This window comes from Molossus molossus, unplaced genomic scaffold (assembly GCF_014108415.1).
Source record: "Molossus molossus isolate mMolMol1 unplaced genomic scaffold, mMolMol1.p scaffold_m16_p_1, whole genome shotgun sequence".
NCBI classification, from domain to species: Eukaryota; Metazoa; Chordata; class Mammalia; order Chiroptera; family Molossidae; genus Molossus; species Molossus molossus.
The window spans coordinates 211,958,155-211,984,059 of NW_023425344.1; the positions used below are offsets into that span (position 1 = coordinate 211,958,155).

Here is a 25,905-nt window from a genome sequence, read left to right on the forward strand (position 1 = left end):
TGCCCTCCAGGGACTCACAATGTAGGTGAGAAAGCATTATGTAAGTACACTAAGGTATGCTGGCACAATGACCGCCGCAATGTAGATGCATGTTACTCTACAGCTGAGACACGGTGTTCCTGTCAGATTGCTTGTAACACCTTTTAGATGGTCACTGATCTTCAGTGTCCTTTGGGATGCATTTCACAGTGGCTGCCCTTCTCACCTCCCGAATAATTGCTATAATAATGTAAAATGCAAGCTTAAAAATCTTTCTAAGAGTGTGCTCTTTTCTAAGAGAGTCCCCATCCTTTTCTTTGCACTGCTGCTAGTCAGGACGTAGGGTGTCTGTTTCATTTCTCGCATTGTGGTCAAAACTCCATCAAAATGCCCTTCTTTATTAAAGTAGGAGACAACACTCTCAGAATATGAACTATTTGTATTCATGCAGAAACTCAAGTTTCTCAGCTCACCTGCAGAGTTTTCTTCAGGCCATAAGAAAAAAAATAAATCAATTAGCTTATTTTAATCTCTCTGAAAATTACTCACCGATGTAATAACTAGCACACGGGCTTATAATTAACCGTAGTAAATACATGCGATCAAAGTAGTCATCGATTTACTTGCACACAGTGGACGCACACTTTCCTTGCTTTAACATAGTTCAGACTCCTGGCTCCTCCTCTTGATCCTCCTGTGTAGTTCCACCCCACACCAGAGGGGGCAGAAGCAGCCTTTCCTCGCTTGCCGTTTTCGACCCAGCTTCTGTCTCTGTTAGACTCTACCAAGTCAGTGAGAAGGGGGGAAATGGCCATGGAGACAGCAGCCCTGTGCCCAGGCTCGCTTTCTTAAGAGAAAGATAGTGCCTTTTCTGAGCTTCTTTAAAACATGTTATAATTCTGTAAACCTCAACGTGTGATAACACTTCCAGATTCCGGTTCCTGCGAGGCCTGGCCTCTTTCTGTTCCCCCTGCTCCGGTGGGGAAAGGTGCGGTCCGGCCGGCGGAGGACCAACCCGGAAGTCACCTCGCCGCGGACTGCACTCTTCTCTCACTTTACTGGGAAGCTCTGTGCGGCCAGGGGTCCTTGGACTCGCCGCTTCCTCCTTCCTGGGTCCCCGTTCCTGGGTCCCCACTGGTCCATGGGTCTCCACAGCGACGGCAGGGGCCCAGCCCCGGGGCGGGCAGCCCGAGTGGGGCCGCGGAGCTCCGGGGGCCTGTGCGGCGGTGTCGCCGTGTTCGTCGCTGTGGCCGCCGTGTTCACCCTCACGCTACCCCCCTCGGTGCCCGGGGGAGACTCCGGTAAAGTACCCTCAGGGTTGCCCCTCCCGCCCCTCTCCCCGGGTCCACACTCTTCTCACTAGGGCTGGTCAGTGCGCGCCCCGTCCGCCCGCCGGAGCCCAGGTTCTGCGTTCCCGAGCCCCCTGGTTCCCTTAGTTCTCAGGCTCTGAGACGGCTCGCAGTTTCGTCGCGGGCGCTCACCGACCTCTCCGCTTCCCCGCATCATTTTTCAGGGCCTGAGTTTTGCTTTCCATTCCCTTTCGGTGCACATGCATTCCTTACTGCCTGCGTGTTGTGTCCCAGACAACAGAAATGCACAGTAGTGGTGAACGGGATGGTGGGGAGTATCCAGTGCTGGTAGACACGATCAAAAACCCGCTGAGTCCCAGCTGCATGTTAAGTGGTGAGACATTAATGTTGACAGGGAGAGGGAAATGTGATTGGAAGGAGGTAGCCAGAGGCTCCTTTTTTCCCCTGAATTTATGGGGGTGATATTGGTTAATAAAACTTAATAGGTTTCAGGTGTACAATTCTGCAATACATCATCTGTATATTGTATTGTGTTCACCACCCCAAGTCAAGTCTCCTTGAATCACCCTTGATCCCCCTTTCCCTCTTCTACCCCCCCCCCCTCAGATAATCACCATGCTGTTGTTTATGAGGGTGTTTTTGTTTGTCTGTTTAATCCCTTCACCTTTTTCACCCAGCCCCACCCCCCACCCCCAGCTGTTAACCTGTTCTCTGTATCAGTGAGTCTGTTTTTATTTTGTTTGTTAGGTTGGTTTTTTTTCATTAGATTCCAATATAAGTGAAATCATACGGTATTTGTCTTTCTCTGACTGACTTATTTCACTTAGTGTAATGCTCTCCAGGTTCACCCACGCTGTTACAAAGAGTAAGAGTTCCTTTTTTTTTTTTACCACCCAGTAGTATTCCACAGAGTAAATGTACCACACAGCTCTGTTAATCTAGTGGCTCCTTCTGAATGGCCAGCCAGGAAAGGCCTCTGAAGAGGTGATCTTTTCATGAATACCGAGAAGGAACCACCTTGCAGAATTTTGGGAGGAGAATACTTTAAAAAGTGGAAGTCAGGTTGCAACTTAAAGCAAGCTACTTCTATTAAAAAGAAAACCATGACTCATGGGCTATTTAAATCACATGAATTCTTGTTTTGTGTTTGGTATGAGAAACATGGTCCAGGTTTTGTTTTTCTGCCAACTCAGTGACTATCCAATAACACCTAATAATGGCCAATGATTTTGTCAGTGCTCTAACTTTAGATTGTGGGTCTATGGATTGAAAAAGCTGAGGGCATGAGTTATCTTTTGCTGCGTAACAAAATACTCCTAAAGTTAGTGGGACAAATGTTTATTGTCTCATATTTTATGGGGATCAGGAATCTGGGTGCAGTTTAACTAGGTGCTCTTTCTCAGGACAAGGTTGCTGTCATGGTGTAGGCTAGGGCTGTAGTTTTTTCCAGGCTCAGCTTGGGAGGGATTCACTTCTAAACTCAATCCAGTTCTTTGCCAAGTGGGTCTGGGTGAGCTAACTTTTATTGGGAGAAAGAGATGGCACCTTTGTCATTTGATAACCTAATCTTGGAAGTGATATACCACTGCCCAATTTTAGTCATGGAAATTAGTAGCTCCATCCCACACTCATGGGGGAGGATTATACAGTGAGAATACCAGGAGCTGGAGATATTTAGGAGTCATCTTCAAGGCTCCCTACCATGTTTGATGTTCCATTTTCCAGTAATTACCTTTATTCTTTCAGGTCCTATTGAACACATAGGAGGGGTGTTTTATTAGTATAGTGGAGAATGGAGTTACCATGTTTCCAAGGTTTATATTAAATAAGAGAAACAACTTTATAGTTGTGAGAGTTTTGACATCGGAGAGCATTAGTCAGGGGTTGGGGATAGTTTAGCTGACTGAACTTACCATGGTTGATTGAGTCTGAAGTATGGGGATGCGATGAATAATAACAACTAACACCTAATGAGCACTTACTGTGTGCCAGACAGTTTTAAGAGCTTTGCATGGATTGTTATTTGAATCCTCCCACCTACCAATATCTGTCAATATCTTTTTTTTCTTTAATTCCTCACTCGAGGATACTTTTCTATTTATCATCAGAGGAGGGAGAGAGAGAGAGAGGGACAGAGAGAAACATTGATATGATAGAAACACATCGACTGGTTGCCACCCTCATGACCTGACCAGGGCTGGGGACACTGCAACCGAGGTACGTGCTCTTGGCCAGAATCAAACCCGTGACTAATTGGCCGTGGGCCGACACTCGCCAAACTGGCCAGGGCCTGTCAATATTTTTTAAAGATGACAAAACTAAAGCTAAGCTGTGTCCAGAATCACCCAGCTAGAAAGTAGGGGCAGTCAAGGAAAGAGCCCAAAAAACTGACTTTAAAACATACTCTCTTAACCTTTTACTCTAGCCTTTCAAAAAAAAGAATTTTGCAAAATTGTTTGTTAGGTCCTTCATCACATATATGGTGATATTTAAAGTCTGTTTAAAATCTGTGATTGTTACCTTGTCTTTATTAATACTGTTCTAATTTTGCCAAAAATAAATAAATAAAGTTACCTGTTCACTTTGAGTTACCAAACTTTTTCGGTGCTCTAATTTGTTTAGTTTGACTCTAAATAGTAGTTGCTTCTAATATTTTTGGGACTGATAAATAAACATCCAAGTATTGCCAGTGAAGTTTGTATAATCATAACTTTGATAATTTTGTTTATGTTGAATGAACTGTTTTCCTCGACTGTGTTTATGAAATATATGTTCTACCAATAAACAGAACCCATCTCAAAACCAATATAAAGCATGTAGTCTTCTTCCTGATGAGTCTTAAACTGTACTTCATAAATCCATCACGTTGTGTGGCCTTGCCAGTGTTCTGCGCTCCTTGATACACAGTTGATTTATGGGCAGGGGTGCTCTTAGTCCTTTGGAGGAGAGGGTGAGAATCTAGCCTTCACTTCAATCTGTTATTCTTGGGGAAAATGAATTCCTATTTCAATACTGTCTTTAACAGACTTGATATATGACATTATAATTACTATGAAAAAATACAATATAAAGGAACCTCATTTTTTAAAAAGGTTAAGCATCTGACAACTCTGAGCTTGCCACCCATGTGTGTCTCAGGGGGAAAAAAAAAAAGAAAAGCTGTGGTTCTCAAACTTGAATATACTTCAGAATCATCTGGGAAACTTAGGCCTCAATGCCAGAGGGTATTAGTGTAGGTAGGTTTGGGAAATGGTCAAGAAATCTTCATTTTTATAAAGTACCCAGGTAATTCTGATTGCAGGTGGTAGTAGGACATACACTTCAGGAATCCTAGTGTAAACGGTTGGGAGAAAGGTAGGACCCAGGAGGCTCTTTTTTTTTTTTTACTATTCACTTCCCCTCTTTATCATATTCAATTTTAAGAGGAATAATATTTCCCTTTAGTTCTTTATCAAAGGTATAGTTATAGGCTTTGATTTGAATAGTAGCATCTTTGTATCGATTTCAGTTTAACATTTGATAAGAGTTGATGATGGATGTTTGTCACATTCCAGATTTATCCTTATACTAACAGAAATCCAGGAAAGAATAACAGCATATTACCCTGGCTGGTTCGGTTCAGTGGTTAGAGTTTTGATTCCAGTCAAGGGCACTACCTGGGTTGCAGGTTTAATTCTGGCCCCAGTTGGGGTCGTGCAGGAGGCAACCAATCAATGTGTCTCTCTCACATTGATGTTTCTCTTTCCCTCCCTTCCACAAATCAATGGAAAAATATCCTTGGGTGAGGATTAAAAAAAAATTAACAACATACTGACTTTTTAATGGTAAAAAGAAGTTAGGGAAAATGGGCTATTTTTAATGTAATTAAATATAATTATACAGTTTATTTTTTTAATGTTTTTATTGATTTTAGAGAGAGTGAGGGATAGAGAAACATCAATGTGAGAGAGATACATTGATCAGTTGCCTCCCGTTAAACCTACATTCTGGGCATGCGCCCTGACCAGGAACTGCACCAGTAACCTTTCGGTGCATGGGATAACACTCAACCAAACGACCTTGAAATTTTGATCTTCACTAGTTCATTGCACCTACGGAAATTTAAGAACAAAAACTGATTAAAATAGTTTTGGACTAAAGATGTAAGAGCTATCTTTACTCATTCTAGAGTAAAACTATATTTGACAGTAGTTACAAGGGGAACAGTTATTCCAAACATTTTTAGATCATAAACAATTGCTTTAAAAAGTATGTAAGATACAAAAATTACCTTTGGTTTCTAAGTTTTTCTTGAATATCTGCAGAAAACTTTAAAGGTGCCCTTAAATAATAGACTTAAGTGAGCAATATCTGTCTTTGGGTGCCTTTATGGGGGTTCCATGATGCAAGTAGTCATTCACTTGGTGCCTGAGTAGCAAGGATGACAATGTGGTAAGTCTCTCTGTCAACCTCTGTTTGGAGCTTGAATTAGAGTCTTTGTGTGTGGCCAGAGGAGGGAGAGGTGCTGATGTGTTGACAGGATCCTGAAATGGCCAGAATAATATTTTTAACTTAGTGGAAAAGACAGAAATGAAAGCAACAAACCAGAATATAAGGCACTCTAAATAAGTGCTAAATAGAGAGATTTAAGCAGGTTCTATGAAGGAAGAAGTGATCAATTCTGAGGCGAATTAGTTGGGGAGGGGATATATGTGAGGAAATGTGTCACTGAGAAGGTAGAAATTGAACTGGGCCTTGAAGGGTTTAGGAGAGAATATTGGATGAGAAAATGAGTAATGAGAGGCACAAAAAGGGGACCATTCCAGAGGAACAAATCTGGGTAATCAGATTTCACTGAAGTGAGTGTGGGTTTCATGGCTATAACCCTTACAAAGGGAACTTGAAGCCATAGAGGGCTTGATGTTGTGTGGAGGAATCTGGACTTCATTGAGTAAGCAGAGAGTGGCCATTGAGAAATTTTAGGTGAGGGATATGATCTAGCCTTTTTGATGGGTTGGGGAAGTGGGTGTGGGCTGACATTAAGTGATTTCAGTGTGAAGATGAAGCAGAAGATTGGTCAGTGCTGTTGCTGTAGTCCAGGCCAGACAGGGTAAAGGTCTACATTGTGGCTAGGACAATCAGTAAAAATTAAGAGGATTGATATTCATTGAAGAATAGAAAATGGACATTAATGCGTTGCCTAATAGATAATAATAACTTTCATAAATTGATTGATTTCTTACATTTACTGTACTACGGTGTACAGGGATGAGTCAAAAATAGTCCCTGTGCTCTGGATACTTAAAATATTAACAAAACAGGTATTGAATTAATGCATTACAATTTTAGAAATAATTAATGGCAGGGAACTGTAAAGGGCTATGTAAATAGTTTAATGGTTTAAAAAATATATGTCATGGTAGTTGGAGTTTACCAAAAGAACCTGGAGTGAATAAACACTTGGAAATTGTTGAAAGGTACCCAACCTAATTAATGTAGGGAAGGTATTCAAATGTCAAGTCTGGGGCAGTATGGGACACTTTTTGAAGTGTCCAAACCTCAGATTTGTGCACATTCTACATTTCATAAGGTTACAACTTTGGACAGTTTTGTACTAAACTCTTGAGGGATAATACAGCATATTACACTAATCCTCAGTAAGAATTTAAAAAAATATATATTTCCAAGTGTATAAAACTTTCAGGAGAGAAAATAAGCATTTTTGTAAAAATAGAATTCACTTATATTTTTACTGACCAATTATTAAAAGCTACCAAAGATAGTTTGTTCAATAAGACCTAAGGTAAAAAATATTCTTAGACTATTCATGCTGTTAAATCTCTGCAGATTTACAGTTTTATCCAGTCAAATTAATGCAAAACCCCAATGCAAGCATTTGGATTTTGAAAACTTTGGAGGAGTGTCATTTTCTAATAGTCATTATTGGTTTTACATTATTTTTTCACAGGGGAACTGATCACAGCCGCACATGAGCTTGGAGTAAGTATTAGTTTTATTGTTTAATCAATGCTCTCATTAACAGTTTTAGGAATTAAGAAAGTTTAATTAAGCATGGAATAAAGTAGATTAATTTATTTTTAAACCCCAGTTTTTAGTAACTTATAAGTACAGTACGTGACAATTTACTTTAAGTTTTAAATCCAATTAAACTAAATTATAAAGCAAAGCCTTTACTATATATACAGTAGCTGGCTTATTATCACCCCAAATTTTGTATAAGCTGTGGAGAATAAAATAAATCGGGTTAACAGTTTTAATAAGTTTATTATTTAATAAACTTTATTATGGTGCATGATCCCTTTAGGCAAGACCTTAGGACTGTCAGCATGGTGGTAATCCGATAGCAGTGTGGTCTTTCAACTTTCTAACCAGTACGATATTTCAGAACCTGCTTTTTTTCCAATAGCCTTTTAAATGACCCTAATGTACTGTGAACCCAGAGAACAAACTGCTTAAGATTCAACAATGAAATATGTCACCCTTTCTCTAGGCGACACACCATGTGATAGACGCTGCCAAATCCACTGAAGAAAATATTTGTTTGTATTGGCACAAAAAGATCACAATGGAAAACCACTATTTAAACAGTTAGTCATTGGCTCTTAATCTTTATACTTGCCCGAGGAAAGGGTTACTTTTCAATTAAAGCCAGTGTGACCCTCCGTTTACTAGATGAAAACCTAACTGTTTGGAATTTTCCCGTAGGTTGCCCATCCTCCTGGCTATCCTTTGTTCACTCTGGTGGCTAAACTGGCAATTATACTATTTCCTTTTGGTTCCATTGCCTACCGAGTCAATCTTCTGTGTGGCTTATTTGGAGCAGTAGCTGCATCATTACTTTTTTCCACCGTTTTCAGGTAAAGTAGTTGATTAGTTAAAATTTGTTTTGACTAATTGGAGATATAATTTTCTTATAGCCCAAGTACATACATTAAGAAGTGATTTTTGTTGTTGTTAGATGGTTTTCCAGTATCACTCAGGCGATTTCACTTTCTTAATTTACAGTGATTTCATATGCATTTGACCCCTTAAATGATTCCACAGTGGTTCTGCTTCATACAATGGCGTGAAAATGTCACCAGTTCATTTTCACAATTCTCTGCTTAGGCAGAACTAATAAGGTTTGTCATTTTATGAAAATGAAGATGGGCCAGTTTAATTCAACAATATGAAGTCCATCTTCCGATAAATGGTAAATATCCTTTAATCACTCACAGTATAGCTGATGGGCAGCTGCCTATCAGGTTCAGAGCTAATACCTAACTCTATTGTATTTAAATATGCACATGTTGTATACTTTTTAAAATGAGGCTATTAACTAAAGAAATCAATTTGGGATGTGGTTTTAGTAAGGTTTCACTTTGCTCCATTATAGCTGTAGGGAAAATAGGCAAATTAGACTCCATTTATTTCATTGATGGAAGGCTTTCATAGTTTGTAGGCTACCCTGCTTTTTAAAAATGGGTCATTAGTTTAGGATATTGGTAAACTAATTTGCCATTGCTATTTCTGTTTCTTTCATTCTTAACTCAGTCTAACCTGTGCCTAAGAGGATTAGAATGAAAAATACAAATTATACTTCCTGCAAAGGGGAAGCCAAATTAAAACACTTCTGTCAAAAACTATTACAGGTTTGATTATAAAACAAATAACTTTTGTATGTAAATAGAGTATAATTTGAGTAGACATAATTTCAAATGTCGTTTTGGAGGCCAGTTTTTATTTGCATTAGTCATACTATTGCCCTTAAGCTATATTCTATTCTAAATTCTCTTTTAATTATTTATAGTAAGCTAAAATTTGACATAATTTTGACTTTATACTTTTAAATCTATTTGTAGAAAGCTTTCAGATTCAGATATTATAATTGTTGATTATTGACTAAATTTTTATCTATATAATTTAATTTGTGTCTAATTCAGTCTTACAGATTTTCTGTGATAGCCAAATTTTTAATCATGAAATATTTAAAGTAACATTTCTGTTTGGATTGATTTGTATTATGAATATTATGAATATTTTCTTTTTCTAAATGATTAAAATAATCTTTATTAGACTTGTTCCTTCTGAGTCTTTTATAATTAAGAATCTGTCATTATTTCTGTTAGGAAAACTGATCTTTTTTATTTTTAAATATTTAGTTTGAAATTTAGACCTACCTGTTCTATATTGAATGTGTGAGTTATTAATTGTCACAATACATTTAAAACAAAGACATTTAAAGAAAATTAATATTTGTATTTAGATAGTTCATCTGTGTTATAGAAGATCATTTTTACAACATACATTTATTTAAATGCTGTGTGGATATAAATAGCTTTTATGCAAATAAAGCTATGTGTTTTATAAAACTTTTCCTTGTTTTTCAGTATATTGTTGATGCCATTCCACATGAAAACCAGTGTAAAAATTATATATAAAAATCTTTATCTTTATAGAATCCAAATACCTTTGGACAATAATTTCCCTTTGAGTTTTCATATTTTAAAATGCATTTATTAATTATGATTGACTACAATGGGTTTTAGATTAGTACACTAGTCTGTAACCATTTTCTTTAAATATACAGTCTTCATGATAAATTTATATACTTGCTGATACATGTTTTAAATAAACTCTTAATATGACTAAACTGGATATTTGAGTTGTTTTAGTAATATAGTACTTTGGAAAAGTTGCTTTCTTTTCAGAAAAGGAATCTAACAATATTATCTCTTACATTTTAATATGAAAATACTTCATTATTTTGAATACAAATAATTGACAAGGTACACGTCCTTTGGGAACAACCTAGTTCAAGTGGCAAATCTGTTTTGTCAAACAATAGACACCCTTCAGGAAAGAGCAAGCCATCTCTATGGTAATAGGACTAACAGTAGCCTATTGATTGAGTGGAAGAAGACATTATACAATGTCAGCTGGCTTGTTACAATTTCATTTGTTGTATGACCTGAACTTAACCTTTAAAACCTTTCTTCTGTGAATATAAACCCAACAGCAGGACACAGTTTTTGCACAGCCATTACATGACGGCTTTTTTCCAGTCCCGGCATACAGTAAATGTATTCCTTTACAGGTTGACTCCTTTATCAGGATTTGTTTAGGAGACGTTTCACTATTTTATTCATTTACATACCAAATCATCATTCTGTTTTGTCGTTGAATGTTGAAGAGTTTTGATCCAGGAAACCATTTTATTCTTTCTTTCCCCCATCACTTAAGAGAACATTACTGTACATGTGGGATTAATGCTGACTGGTGTGCAGTAAATTAATTCTTTTAACAGGTTTAGGGTTTTTTTCAGGTAATTGTTCACATAGCATTCACTATATTTAGCTCTTGGGGTGGACATAAAGACCTTCTGTACCTTTTAAACAAAGATTGTATTTCAAAAGCAAATTTCTGTTTAAATGTGTTGATGTAAAAAGCTCCATTTTTTTAAGTAAACACGACTTAGATTGAAAGAACAATTTATTCGTTGTTTCCAATTACTATGTAATTTTTGCCTTTCTTACATCTTTCTCTTGCTTTTAAAAGCAGTAATATGTCATTAACACTGCATTTTTGTTATTCTTTTCTAATGGTTGGCAAGAACTCATTTATATATTTGCTTTGCCCTAATGTAGAAAGCATATGAGTAAAACAGCACATTGCAAACTATCTGTATCACTGTAGTTTCTTGAATGAAAAATAGTAAGATTGTGCCAGTTGTTTCTGTATGTATTTATTTATGTATTGTCCCCTTCAGGGGTATTTTTAAGCATGTATTATGTTAAGGGAGTTTAATCTAGTACATTTAATTTATATGAAGTAGTATTCATTTTATTAATGTGTACATCTGTGCATTTAAGACTGTAATACAATTAGTGTTTTATAGGAACTAGGATTTTCTCTTTTAAGGCTATTAAAGTAAGTGATTTTTTAGTTTGATAATATGATATTTAAAGCGTTATATTTGAAATTCACAAATCCCATTAATGCAAAATAAAACAAGTTATAGATAATGTAGATCACAAATATGAACACCACTTAGCATTGCTTTGTACTTGAATTTCAAACTCATTTTCTAAGAAACATTAAACTAGGTCCTATAGACAGAATAAGGAAGGAATACTGAAAACACTATCATTAAACATCAGTGTGCTTACATTTCATACGTTCTGATATCACTAAAAGGGAATGGAGTTGATAGCATTGTATAAAAATTCTTTACCTCAGGGAAGATTTAAATTGTTTATGATTTCAGATGAGGGCCGTCTTGTATCATTTATTTTGGTTGCTACAAGGCAGGGAGTGTAGTCACAACAGGCTTGAGAGTCAGCATATCCTTTTCTAACTGTTAGGGGCCAAATGGAACTATAGAAGGATTCATTCAGCAATATTTGTTGAGCACCCATGTGAATCGAAAGTAAACTTGTTTTAGTTTTTATAATAAAAATTCAGTGCTTATTTTAAAGAAAAACTATTAAATAAGCAGGTTTTCAAATATTTTTTCTAAAAGGCACTGTTTTAGGAACATAAACAAACTTTCTAAGGCCATTAACAGTGTACATAAAGAAATCAGATCGCTGAATGTCAAGCAGGTTACCTAAAATATATGAATATTAATAATAATTAAAGGTATAGTAAAACTATAGCGGTTTACTACAAAGAACCTGCAACCAACTTCAGTAATATTTAAATATCTTCTGGAGGATTGTTTTGTGCCAGTATTTTATTTATGGGGTATTTAATTTTGTGTAAGTTATATCTAAACATATGCTGCTGCTAAAAGTTGATTAAACTTTTGGAAAAGGAACACCTGATTCTGGGCACTGTGTCTGCTATTCTTACAGCTTCAGCTAAGATTCTATTCAATAAAGAATAGAAAATGCCATACCTTAGAGAATGTAGAATCTCCTGCTTAAGGGACATTTGGATTTCCCAACTCAAAGAGTGTTTTAGATTATTGCCATAGAGAATAATATGAAGTTCTCTCTAATTTCGGAGGTAACTATGCATAAGTAACAAATAGTCACCAAGTTTTTGTAGTTGAAGAAGAATGAAAAGTACTGGAGCATTAATTTCCATTCAGGAGAATATCTGCCTTGATCCCTCGTTAATTGATCATATATTTCTCTCATACTTGTATTAAAATTGCATTGACTCAGACTGGTTAAGTATATTAAGAGCTTGATTCATTTGCATTTTCTTATAAGTAGAGGGACATATTTGGCTCAAATAGCAGCACTTCATTTTGAAGGGAGAAAAGCAGGGCATAGACTCTTTTTTAAGACTGTAGAGTCTTTTCTGACAGCTAGTCAGAGTTAGAATTAGTTCAAGGAAATGTTAATAATGCACTGCCTGGCCTAATCCCTTTGATATCACCAGGTATCCTCCTGTTCATGGGTTAATTGCTTTAAAAGCGAAGGCAATATTCTGAGCGGTGGGCCGCTTCACCTTTTCACAGCTGTTACCATTGAGTGACAACTAAATCCCATGTGTAAGATGAGGAAGAGCTCAATCTCCAATTGGGAGAAAATTTATGTAAACCACAATCCCTTCAGAATGTGCGGAAGTCATAGACTTTCTTGATTTACTCTGCTTTTCCCAGAAAGCTCTATTGTTCACTTTCCTAAGTCCCATCAACCCTTTGTAGCAGAATATCACAGCGGCAGCAGATAGCTTGAAATATATAAATGCTATCATAGCTCTGATTAATAGCAGTGCTTATGAGTCAAGTCTGATAACAGTGCAGCTCTCCACTCAATTTCAGATACTGCTAATGGAATCTGTCTTCTCCAATTGTAATATGAGAAGGCCTAATTTGCCATGGAGCTTGGAGCTGTCACCAGTAGGGGATTGTGGGGTCAGATGGGAGCTGCCAGGTTTTTGCCCTGCAGCTTGTATCTCTCACTTTGAATAGAGCAGCCCCCTGCCTGCCAGTTAGCTGATAGGCCGCCGTGGGGTTTATGCCACTCTGTACAATAGGGAAGGCCTACATAGGCTGACTTTATAATTGTGAAGCCAGCTCATATTTCCACAGCTACTGTGCTGCATAATTTCTAATAAGTGGTTTTAACAAATGTCAGATTATGAAAAGTTTCCTCAATTACAAAAACTTATAAAACATTTAAATTGCTAAATCTGTTTCCTGCCGAGATTTTGCCACTGGAACTAGTCATCAGTCATTATGGCTATAATAATAAATGCATATAGTTCTAAAAACTACAAATAAAATTACAGCGCCTATAGATTTGCTGCGTTTCAAAGCCATAGAAATAGAAAACAGGCTTAATGATTTGAAGTGTTAAGATATACTTCATAACTTTGCATAACAAGACTACTTAATACTCATTTTCTATTGTTTATTAAGTTGTTTATGGTTGCTAATGAAAGTAGTTTAACACCCTCATTTTGTTGATTTTTGTTATTTCAATCTTTTAAGTTTGCTTCATACACTGTTAGGATCTTAACATTTCAAAAATTATGCAGCGTTTTCTAAGTTTTGAGTTTAAAAAGACAATGTGGTGTCTTGGCCAGTGCCTTTGAGAATAATAGACTAGAATGTACTTCCAGCCAAGTTTGATTTTGCTACTGAATACAGAATACACTATCAAAAGTGAGTAACAAGCTAATATTGAGGTCTTGTGTGTTTTTAAACATTTCAAACAATATTGATGAAAATCTGTAATTTGGGAGTTACTTTAAACTAGGCTGTGCTTCAGAAGATAATGTCTCCCGCCGTGCAGGTTATTTGACATACCACGAAAACGTAAAATGTAAAGTAAATGATGGTGATTTCTATAAAGCCCAGTCCAGTGTTTTTCTTTTAGATATTCAGGTATAAGTTGATGGGATATAATGAAATGAATTGTTCTAACCTGTGAATAGCTTTCTCATTTATTGGTTGATGCATAAATCTTACTTGTAATGGAAATTGTGTGATTACATTTTATTTATGGGAGCTATTCATAATCTTATTCCCTCCATTTCAATGGTGCTTTTTTCCTATTTTGAAAGCTTTTAAATGTTTACCCCCTATTTTATTTAGTGGTTTAAAATCAGGAATAATACTTTATACTTTTCCTTTTAGTGTACTGGTGATTGATATTCATGTAGCTGAAAATTCAGGGTAGAACAGTTCTTTTCCTTTTGATTGAATCTCATGAAATAGAATAAACCTTGGTAGGATTTTATCTGGAGTGAAAGTAAATTTTTATAAAATGTAGAAGAGAGGACTTATTTGCAAACTGTTTAAAGATGGAAATGTTTTAAAAATGTTTTCAGTGTAGTGGTGGTGACTTCAGAGATAGATATAACTGTGATATACCAAATTATTGATTTATGTTCATTAGATCCTAAATTATTGATTTACGTTCATTAGATCTAAACTTGAAAATGAAAAGGAAAAATTTAGATTCTTCTGCCCTCTATATGACCACTGACTATAATTTGCCTACAAAGTACCTGGCACATATTAGATACTCAGTACGTGTTTATTGAGGGTCGAGGTAACTGCCACCAAGAGAGAAGGTTCAGCAGTGCTCCTCTCTGTTCAGTAGCTTAGCTTCCCAGTTTGACCATTCCCCAGGAACACTAAGGAGATAAATATCTGGGTATTGATTATGTGAATGAGCCAGAAGATACCATTTATATCATTTTCATGAACAAAACCCAGAAAGATAAGAACTTGGGAGGATGGAGGAGGTAGATTTGCTATTAATTGTATCTTGCTTTACCACAGTGTAATCCATTACATTTTTTTAGTCGTCAGTATGAGATGACACTAAGAGTAATTTCATTGACAGTAGTGCCCAGATGCTGCATTGTGGCCTTTCTACTGAATCCACTTCTTCAAGGAGTTTTCCGAGTAGAAGGAGGGTAGTGCACTCTCCATGTTGGGTTCTTTGCATGCAAGTAACACCGAAGACAAATACATTCATGGATTTTATGAAGCACGTCAAATGTGTGTTCTGAAAGAGTTTCAGGTTTCTGTTATTTGCCTTTTGATGAAGGGTTAGACAAACATGTGACTACACATGAAAATCAAATACCGTGTCATGGAAAGAAAAATATACCTTATCATCAATAGCAAACCTCTGTCAATGCTGTAAATTGTAACCTCCTGATTCATCCGTTGTGTCAACAGATGAATAGTATTCCACCAGTGAGAAAACTATTGCACAATCAGTACCTCTATAAGGAATCTTATCTAGGCCTCATGGATTTTGTGGACTGAAGAGAGGTAGTTATGTTTACTCGTAGAATTCTGAGCTTCACGTTTGTTAAGATGCTCTTAATAGCATCACATATTCCTTACCCCCATCCCCACCCACCCGTGGAGAATCTCTGTTATATACATTACCTGGGTGAAATGTTAAATACTTAGTCACCCTCCCATACCAGCTATCATGCTCTTGGTGTATCTTTCCTCATTGGCTATTTGCTGTCTTAGAACGTGAACTACACGATTTTAGTGTCAACCCAAGTAAGCAATTAGGTAGATGCATTTACAGCAGATATACTGCAAAATATATTTTAAAAAATAAATATTTAATAAAGAAATAAAATGTGTAACATAAAATAAATTTATTTTGATAAAATAAAAGATATTTTAATAAATTTAAATTATTTGATATTTTGAATCATTCATATCATTGATTTACTCTGTTAATATGAGACCTTGAAAATTGAGCATACCTCTGTAATGATATAAAAATTTGATTTTGATTGTTAGTATTGACATGTGACTATCTTTTACAATATAATAGTTGTGTTATTAAAATAATCATAGTGCCCTGGCCGGTTTGGCTCAGCGGTTAGAGTGTTGGCCTGCGGTCCAGAGAGACCCGGGTTTGGTTCCTACTAAGGGCACGTACCTCGGTTGCAGTTTGTCCCCGGCCCTGGTTGGGTTGTGCGGGTGGCAGTCACTCGATGTGTCCCTTTCACGTCGATGTTTCTCTCTCTCTCTCTCCCTCCCAACTCTATCTGAACAAAAAATGGAAAAATGTCCTCCAGTGAGGATAAAAAATAATAATAATAATCATAGTAATGGTGTTTGAAGTGTGATTTTCATATAGCCTCATTAGATGTTATCTCTATAAGTCAGGTTAGATTCTAAAAAAATATGTATTTCAGTTGAAGAAACATCTCTTTTGACCTTCTGTGAGGTTCTATGATAATTCCATTGAGAATAGAAAACATTTTTTCTCACCTTATATCAATTTATCATAAGGTGTTCTTAATAGTTTATGCGTAACTATGGACATAGATAACAATGCTGGGGATGGGGCGGTGGGGCGGGGTGGGATCGGGAGGAGGGTGTCAATGGGGGAAAAAGGAGAAACATCTGTAACAAAAATAAATTAATAAAAAATTAAATTAAAAAAAGAAAATAGTTTAGACTATTTGGCAATTTAGTAGTGAATTCTGGTGAAAATACTTCATTTTATTCACAATCTCATTTGAAGTTTTCTTCTTTTTCTCCAGTTTTGTTGAAGTAGTTTCATTAATTTCAGTAGAAAAATGAATGTATTTTAATTTTAAGATGCCACTCTATACATTGAGTGTAATTAAAGAAACTTATTAATTCCTTGGTGGCTTTTAAAAATAGAATAATTAAGCATATATATTTAAAACAATAAAATGAAAATTGACTCCTGGATTGTCAAGTAAAAACACAGTGGTATTTCTGATTACATCATTTTTTTAAAAATATATGTTTTTGTTCATTTTGGAGAGAAAGGAAGGGAGAGGGAGAGATAGAAACATCAATGAGAGAGAAACATTGATTGGCTGCCTCCTGCATGCCCCCTACTGAGGATTGAGCCCGAAACCCAACCATGTGCCCTGACTGGAAATCACACTGGTGACCTACCTGTTGGGGCATGGGACGGTGTTCAACCAACAGAGCCTCACCAGCCGGGCTGATTGTCATTTTTAATTGGAAAAACAAAAAAACCTCATCAGACTTAGTCTCTGGGTAGATGACAGTTGTTTGTCTTATTTGGGGGGGGCACATATGCAGAGTCCATCTGTACATTTGACTTTATGGAGCATACCAAACAGCTCATTTTGTGGGCTCAGACAGCAACTTCATTTTAAACTCATGTTTAAATAATAATGTGAGCCCTGGCTAGTTTTCTCAGTGGTTAGAGCGTCGCAGGTTCAATTGCTGTCAAGGGCACATACCTAGGTTGCAGGTATGATTTCTCGCCCTGGTCAGAGTCGTGTGGGAGGCACCCAGTCAATGTGCCTCTCTCACATCAATGTTTCTCTCTCCTTCTCTCTCCCCCTCCCTTCCTACCTCCCTCTTTTCCACTCACTCTACAAATCAACAGAGAAATATCTTTAGGTGAGGATTAACAACAATAACAATAATAATAATAATGTGAGATTGGACATTCCTTCCATATATTTCTAAAAGAAAGATTACTTAGCCAGAAATTTGTACTTCCAATTCATTTAACAGTATGATATGCAGTAGATTTATGAATAGTGTTTCACTCATACAATTTAACTCTCACAAAGAATGTTATAAATAGATGTGGTAGCCTTTTCAGGAAAATACAAATTCTGTAGGGTGTGTATTCCGGTTAGAATTATTCCCCCAAAGAATTAGATTATAGCTAACTTGTTTAATCATTCACTCCAGGGCACCCTTCATTGAGAGAGATCATAATTGACTCATAAAATAACAAAGGCCCCAGCAGTCAAAACAGACAATGGATTAATTGGAAGCTGTAGGAATTTTGTAGATTCATAGGATTTATACCTTTTTAAAAAACTCACAAATGAATACATTTAAAAAGTGCTTACTCCATTACCTCATTTGCTCAACAAATTTAAGACTAGATTCGTCTCAGACATTTTCAAAGTGGTTTTTGCAGCATCACTTAGGTAAGTCTTCTGCACATTTAATGTCTTTTTCTTTTTATTTCTTTATTGATTTTAGAGAGAAGGGAAGGGAGAGGGAGAGAGATAGAAACATTGATGAGAGAGAACATTGATTGGCCACCTCCTGTATGCCCCCCACTGGGTATCGGGCCAACAACCTGGGCATGTGCCCTGACCGGGAACCGAACCGGTGACCTCTTGGTGCATGGGTTGATACTCAACCACTGAGCCACACTGGCCAGGAATGTATTTTTCTATCTCAAATTCACAGTGGCTTACTGACAGGGAAGGTTCATTGATATTTGGTTCAATAAGGTATAAGATGGAAATTCTGAGGTACTTTGTTTAAAATATAAAATTCTAAGAAAATATAAGGATTTCCTTTACACATCAGTATGTGAAAAGCAGTATGAGTAATGTGAACCTTCTGTATTTGATTTATTATTCTCTTTGAAATATTTATATTATAGACAAGGTATAAATCATATATGAAAAATGCTTTTTAAGTAAATTATTTCTATACTGTTGCTGAAAGAATATTTCAACACTTGAATTATAGTACAAAATGCTGAAATGATTATTCCTTAGTATCTGTAAGATATAGCCATATGAAAATCACTTAATTTTTTTAAAAAATTAATGTTAAAAAATGAATCCTTGAATTTTTCCCTAATTCATTTATTTACTTTTATAACAGTAAAGGATAGCAGCAATAAAGGACGTGGATCTCAAAAGAAACAAAATGTATTCCAGTACCAACACATCTTTTCATTTTTTGCAGTTAAAGATTAATTTCTAAATAATGGCATAAGTAAATTTGTAAAGCATTAGTTGGAAATAGTTTGACTTAGGTTGAAGTAATTAGAAACTATTGCTATTTAGAGAGCATTGAAGACTAATGATAAAGTACAACTGAAATAAATGTATATATAGGTGGGAAAGCATTTAGTTTTTTGTTTTTTAAGGGTTGTTTTTTTTTTGTTTTTGTTTTTGGTGTTTTTTTGCATTTATCTTGAGATAGAGTGGGAGGGAGAGAGGGAGAAAGAGAGAGAGAAAGAGGGAAACATGATATGAGAGACACATCGAGTGGTTGCCACCCACACAACCCCCACCAGGGCCGGGGACAAACTGCAACCAAGGTACGCACCCTTAGTGGGAACCGAACGCGGTCCTTTCTGGTCCATTGGCCGATGCTCTAACCGCTGAGCCCAACCAGCCAGGGCGAAAGCATTTTGTTTTAAAAAATCAAATAGCTTTCCTAGGGACACACACACACACACACACGTAAAGTGAGATATACTTTTAATTTAAAAAATGTATTAATATGCTGACATGACTATCCTGGTATCAGAGGCCCCAAAATAATTCTGTTGGTTTTGTAATACATTATTTAGAAAATTTTAAGTTCCTCAAATGTGGTTTCTTTACTATGTTTTGATTAAGTTACAGTTAAACATTACTGTTTTTCAGGGTTGTATTTATTTAGAAATATAGAAAAATCTGTCTATTCGGTACCCATTTAATGAGAATCTGGAAAAGGAGCAACTCCCCGAGTCTTAGCAAAAGTAAGAAACACTTGGAAAGGTGATGCTTATGCTGAGTTGGAAACAATCAGTGGGAATTGCCTGAATGAAGGAAAAGTAGTTACAGATACAAAGAACCTCATGTGCAAAGAAACCCAGAAATGGAGAGAAACAGCGTGTAAGTTCAGGGACTGACAAGTCATTTAACGTTGCCAAAATACAAAGTTTGAGGTGGGTTATATAAAAAAAATGGAGCTACAGGTGGGCTGAGATCAGATCCTAAAAGACCTTGTGTATCTTGATGAGGAACTTGTGTTTTATAGTCAAAGAGGAGTCTTTAAAGGGGTAGAGGCAGAAAAATACACGATCGGATGTGTTTTAGATCCCTCCCTCTGGTGGCAGTGATGGGCCTAGGATTGGAGGCAGCCAGTGTACAAAGCTGTTGCGTTGGTGTGAGCCTGAGGTGATAATAGCTGAAATAGGGCAGTGGTGGTATGGATGGAGAAAAGTGGATGGAGAAACCTTTTTTACATGTTTATGAAGTAAAATTGGCAGGATGTGATATAGTCAACAGGGAGAGAAGAGAGGGAGGGAACTTTGATGGTGACTCCTAGGTCTCGTCTCTTAGATAAGTAGGTAGACAGTGAAAATCACTAAGAGAACATGAGAGCAGGAGCCATTTTAAGAAAGAGGATGAGAAATTAATTTTGCACTTCTTGACTTTGAGGTTCTCTGGGTTATCCAGAGTTGGAGTGGCTTTGTAGTAAGATGTACAGCAGTCGGTCAGAGATATCTAAGTCCTAAATTAACGGAGAGGCAGTGCTGGAGACTCTTCAGTTTGTAGCTGGCAGTTGACATCAGGACAGTAGATAAAGCCACCTAGGCAGAGTAAGTAGAGTGAGAACAATTGCCTGAGAATGAAATCTTGGGAAACACTGGCTTTAAAGGAGTTCATGCAAGAAGAGGAGCCATATGGAGGAAACACAGAAGAAAAACCAGAGAGATGTGAGGTCCCAGATGTCAACTCAGTGGAGTGTGGCTGGGGGAGTGATCAACACAGCAGAGGCCCTGAAAGCTTGTTGTATGTGGCAGATGGTCATTGGGGACCTCAGCAAGAGCAGTATCAGTAGAGTGCTAGGGTGAGCACAGAGGGTACAGGCTGCAGATGTGGACTGTGTGTGCCTAGCTATGACCCTGAAACTTACCTTTATGAAAGCATCTTGACATCAGCTTCCTCTCTAGTCACTGGTCTCGGTAAGGTGAGAGGAAGCACGCTGAGATGATGCAATATGCCTTGAACAACGCAATGGGACTGCCTACCTAGAGTCAGTGAATGAACTGAAGAGCTTCTCCAAAGTCCTCATTCTTACCACCATTGACATCATTTTTTGACTTGTCAGCAAGGCACAGACTCAGCTTGCAATGCACTGGCATGGAGCATCACATGTCCTTGTTAGCATGCATGTGATGTCACGGCCCTGGGCCACACACCTGTCTTCCTATACTGCACTCATCCTGAAGATTTATTCATGTGTGGTTTCAGGACACTACTTAGTTTTAATGAAAATTTTAAGATTTTGAGAACAGCTTTATTAAACTTCTTTTTTTTCCTATCACAAGCTACTTTCAACAGTAGAGTCAAGTCTTGTTTAACAGGGCTGTTGCATCGTTCAACAATTTGATGTTCCCTTCCCCAACCTGCTTTCCACTGCCTGCATGACTTCAGCTTTCGGTCCACTTATGTCCTTGATAGCCCTACACTTGCCTTCCATTTAACTGAGACCAAGAACCCTTTGCTCATTCTTTTTGTCTCCTCCATCTGCCCCCTGTGACTTTACTCCCTTCCCCATCCAGTGTAGGCACCATGCTTCATTACTTTAGCTCCCTTTCCCTCTCGTCGTTCTGACTTACCTACCTAGTGAAGCCCCTAACCCTGGCCCAGGCTGCTGCTGACTTGTCCTCAGCCATGCAGACCGATGCTGCCACTCCACGTCCACATCTCTGCTGTCTCCAGCCACGACTGAACATGAGTGCTGCCCACAAGTCTTTGGCATGCATCCCTCTGTAGCTCGCAGAGTTTGAGATGTCTCAGGGTATCTCTGCTTTTCCTAATCCACTAGGCTACACATGTTACCTAGTTAGTAAATGTTGACGAATTCTGAATCTTAGCATAAAGCAAAGTATTAAAGGAAGTGTGTTCAAATAAGTGCATTTTGAGACATTCACAGTTTGATTTATAAAATATGCTAAAAACCTTTGATTATATACATTAAATGGATGAATTATATAGCATATGAATTGTCTTAATAGAGCTGTCTTTTTACAAAATGAAATATTCAGCCCAGCTCGTGTGGCCCAGTAGTTGAGTGTCGACCCCTGCACCAAGAGGTCGCCGGTTCTATTCCCAGTCAGGGCACTTGCCCAGGTTGTGGGCCTGATCCCCAGTAGGGGGCATGCAGGAGGTGGCCAGTCAATGTTCTCTCTCATTGATGCCTCTCTCTCTCCCTCTCACTTCTCTCTCTCTCAAATCAATAGAGAAAAATTATTTTTTTAAAAAAGGAAACATTCAAATCAAGGACTGAGAGAAAAAAAGAAAAGAAAGTTGGAGAGCCCAGGGAATTTCTGGGAGGGCTGGATTACCAGGCTGTGAGCCTGAAACATCCAGAGTCCTAGGCAGGTATGGTCTAGTGAAACCACCACTGGCTGTTGCCTCTGGGCACTGACACCCCAGCTCATACTGCCAAATGAACTGCATTCTGAACATTGCCCCTGAAAGTGCTGCCATCATTTTCTATGAAAATGATCTGGAGGTACTACCAGCCATGTCTGAGTGTATCTGTCCCCATCCCTGCTTCTTTGACTCAGCAGTGTCCAATTCAAAGAATGGAGTGGGTGTTTCTGATAGACAGAGCCCAGGTCACACACCCATGCTTTAGCTGGAAGGGAAACTGAAAAATTATTTATATTTTCAGCATGTATGATGGGAGAAGCTATGCCTCATAAGCAGGGCATCCCTCAAGCATAGAAAGGGATTTTAGACGTTGAGTAGACAATTTTAAAACAACAAAAGAATACCCTTTTGTCTTTACAGCCCAAATCTCTGTAAGACTTAGTGGGATTTCTAAGCAAGCTCATTTGAGATGCTAAAAACATCAAGATTATAGGTTTGATTTCCATTACTGGTTTTATAATCAGTTACCTCTCTTCTATAACCTTACTCAGCAGCCTAACAAATCATTTCTCTAATACCAAGGAAAATCGGGTGTAAGAATCTATAGATTGTTCTTTGCAAACCATTCTGACCTTGGCCTGGGGGGTGGGTGGAGATTTAGATTATAGACCTTGCTGATGTAGAATTAGTCTTTAATAAAATGCTAATGTATATAACTAACTGGAATAGGCTAAGGTGACTGGATACATCTTATCACTGAAGTTGATCATTTTACCTTACTCTCTTCAATTTTGAAAACCTTACGAAATATTTGAAAAGGCTGTTAATTCCAATAATTAATGTCAACAATTCAAACACTTTAGGATGTCTTCCTGAGCATAATAACCTGTTAAAAATCATTGTAGATTAATGAGTCTTGAGTTTTCTTCCTGAGCATTCAGACTGTATCAGGGCTGTCATCTCTTTGCAGTTCTCTTTAATTAAATGATGGCTTTAAACTTTGACTAATTGCCCTTTCTGGAGGGGTGGGGGTGGGAGGAAGGTTAAAACCAGTCTTGAGAGATGCTGAACACAATTCAAACTGATAGTGTGTTGTTTGATAAAAGAGAAATAGCCCTGGCCAGTTTGGCTCCGTGGTTAGAGCATTGGCCTATGGACCAGAGACCCGGGTTCAGTTCCCACTAAGGCACGTACCTCAGTTGCAGTTTGTCCCCGGCCCTAGTTGGGGTCCTGTGGGTGGCAACCATTTTATGTGTCTCTCTCACATTGATGTTTCTCTCTCTCTCTCTCTCTTCCTCCCTCCTGCTCTATCTGAAGATAAATGCAAAAATGTTCTTGGGTGAGGATAAAAAAAAAGAGAGAGAGAGAGAAATCAACACAATTCTAATAGTTGCAAAATTTCTATTCACTCCAGGGGGTACATACTTAACCAAATAAAAATATAGTATATCATTAATATAGAGTAAATTATTTGACATTAAAACTAAAATTACCATCTTTTACCCCATAATATAATGGCACTAAATAGACTAACAGTTTGAATCCTGGTTCTGCCACTTAATTGCCATAGGACCTTGGAAAAATGATTCTGCCTCTCTGGGCCTCAGTTTCTTCATTTGAAAAGAGATAAATAGCATCTATTTGTGGGATTATGGTTAAAAATTAAATGAATTTATAGAAGGTATGCACCTAGAACAATACCTAGACATGCAGACAAAAAAATAAATGTTAGCAGGAATTTGTTGATTTCTTTTTTTAACTTTTTTTTTATTGTTGAAAGTATTGCAGATGTCCCACTTCTTTTCCCCCATTGACCTCCTCCTCCTCACTCCCACCCACCTCCTGCTTTCCCCAAACTATTGTCTCTGTCCACTGGTTGTGCATATATGCATATAAGTTCTATGGTTTATTTTGACATAATATCAGATTTATAGAGAAGTGGTAGGAACAGCTCCATCTTTATATAACCGTCACCCAGATTCCCCAAGATGTTACTATTTTACCACATTTGCTTTGTCCTTGATTCTATGTGTATTGTTCGGTTGGTTTTTTAACCTTTAAAGAGTAAGCTGCAGTCATGTACCCGTTTACTCTTAACTGCTTCAGGATATGGTTCTTACAAACAAGAACATTTTTTTCTTTTTTAACGTATCCACAGTGCAGTTTTCAAAATCAGGACATTATCACTGATACAACATTATTGTCTAATCTATAGACTTGATTCAGATTTTGCCAATTGTCCCAATAATGTGCTTTATAGCAGAAGAAAATCCCAGATTGTGCGTTTTATTCTACTGTCATATCTCTTTATTCTCCTTAGTCTAGAACAGTTCCTCATGAATTTTTTGGTCTTTTAAGACCGTGACATTTTTTGATACATACAGGGCAATTATTTTGTAGAATGTCCTTCAATTTGAGTTTGTTTGTTTCCTCATGTTTAGACTCAGGTAATGCATTTTTGGCAAGAATATCACAGATGCACTGTTGTATTCTTTTCTTTGAAGAGATCAGGAAGCATATGATATTTGTTTGTCCCATCACTGGGCTGTTGACTTTGATCATGTGGATAAGATGGTGTTTACCACTATAAAGTTACTGTTTTTCTCTTTGTAATTAATCTGTTTATAGAGAGATACCTTTAGACTATGCACATATTTCTGTTACTGCAAAACTTGACCCATGAGTTTGTCCTGGCTGGTTTGGCTCAACAATTAAAGCATTGGCCTGCGGACCAAAGAGTCGCGGGTTCAGTTCTGGTGTAGGGCACGTACATCAGTTGCAGTTTGGTCCCTGGTCCTGGTTGGGGTCATGTGGGAGTCAACCAATTGGTGTGTCTCTCTCACATTGATGTTTCTCTCTCTCTCTCCCCCTCTATCTGAAGATAAATGAAAAAACATCCTCAAGTGAGGTTTTAAAAAACAAACAAACAAAAAGCAACAACAAAACAAAAACAACCCCAACTTGACCCACTAGTTTAGTATCCATTGATTATTATTATTATTATGGTTATCAAATGGTGATTTCTAATTCCATTATTTCTTATAGTTATTAGTTGGCACTCTATGGACTTTCCCTTCTCCCCCATTTATTTGTATCAGTACATATTTCTAGATACTTATTTATTCATTGGTTTACAGTCTATTACTATAATTATTTTAGTGCTTGTATAGTCCCCAGTTTGGCCAGTGAGGGCCCCTTTACGCTGGCTCCTGTGTCCTTTCGTCAGATCTCTGTGTGAGCACTTCCTTACTTTCTGGCACAAAGTGTTTTAGATTCTTTTTTTTTTTTTCTTTTTTCTTAAAGATTCATTTTGTACTTGAGTTACCCCAGCCCTGAAATCAGCCATTTCTCCCAAGATGCTAATGGATGTTTAAGTAGAGGGAGGAATCTGTATCTTATGCTGACTTTCCAAAGTAACATTGACAGATGAATTGTAGAAGCTTCTTTTAAAATATTACTAATACTTTAAGATTAGTTCATTCTCTCGTTTCACTAAGTGTCCTTTCTCTGCCTGGGGCTAGATATAAGTGAAGTAGTTTACATC

At 37.4% G+C, this 25,905-nt stretch overlaps 1 protein-coding gene across 1 annotated transcript in view; it reads left to right on the plus strand.

The window, feature by feature from the left end:
• The first annotated feature begins 7,208 nt into the window (after positions 1 to 7,208).
• TMEM260 (transmembrane protein 260) overlaps positions 7,209 to 25,905 on the plus strand; it is a 58,675-nt gene continuing 39,978 nt past the window's right edge. The window contains exons 1-2 of the mRNA XM_036261786.1: positions 7,209 to 7,268; positions 7,995 to 8,146. The gene's annotated coding sequence lies outside the window, so the exon portion shown is untranslated. The remainder of the gene's footprint in view (positions 7,269 to 7,994; positions 8,147 to 25,905) is intronic.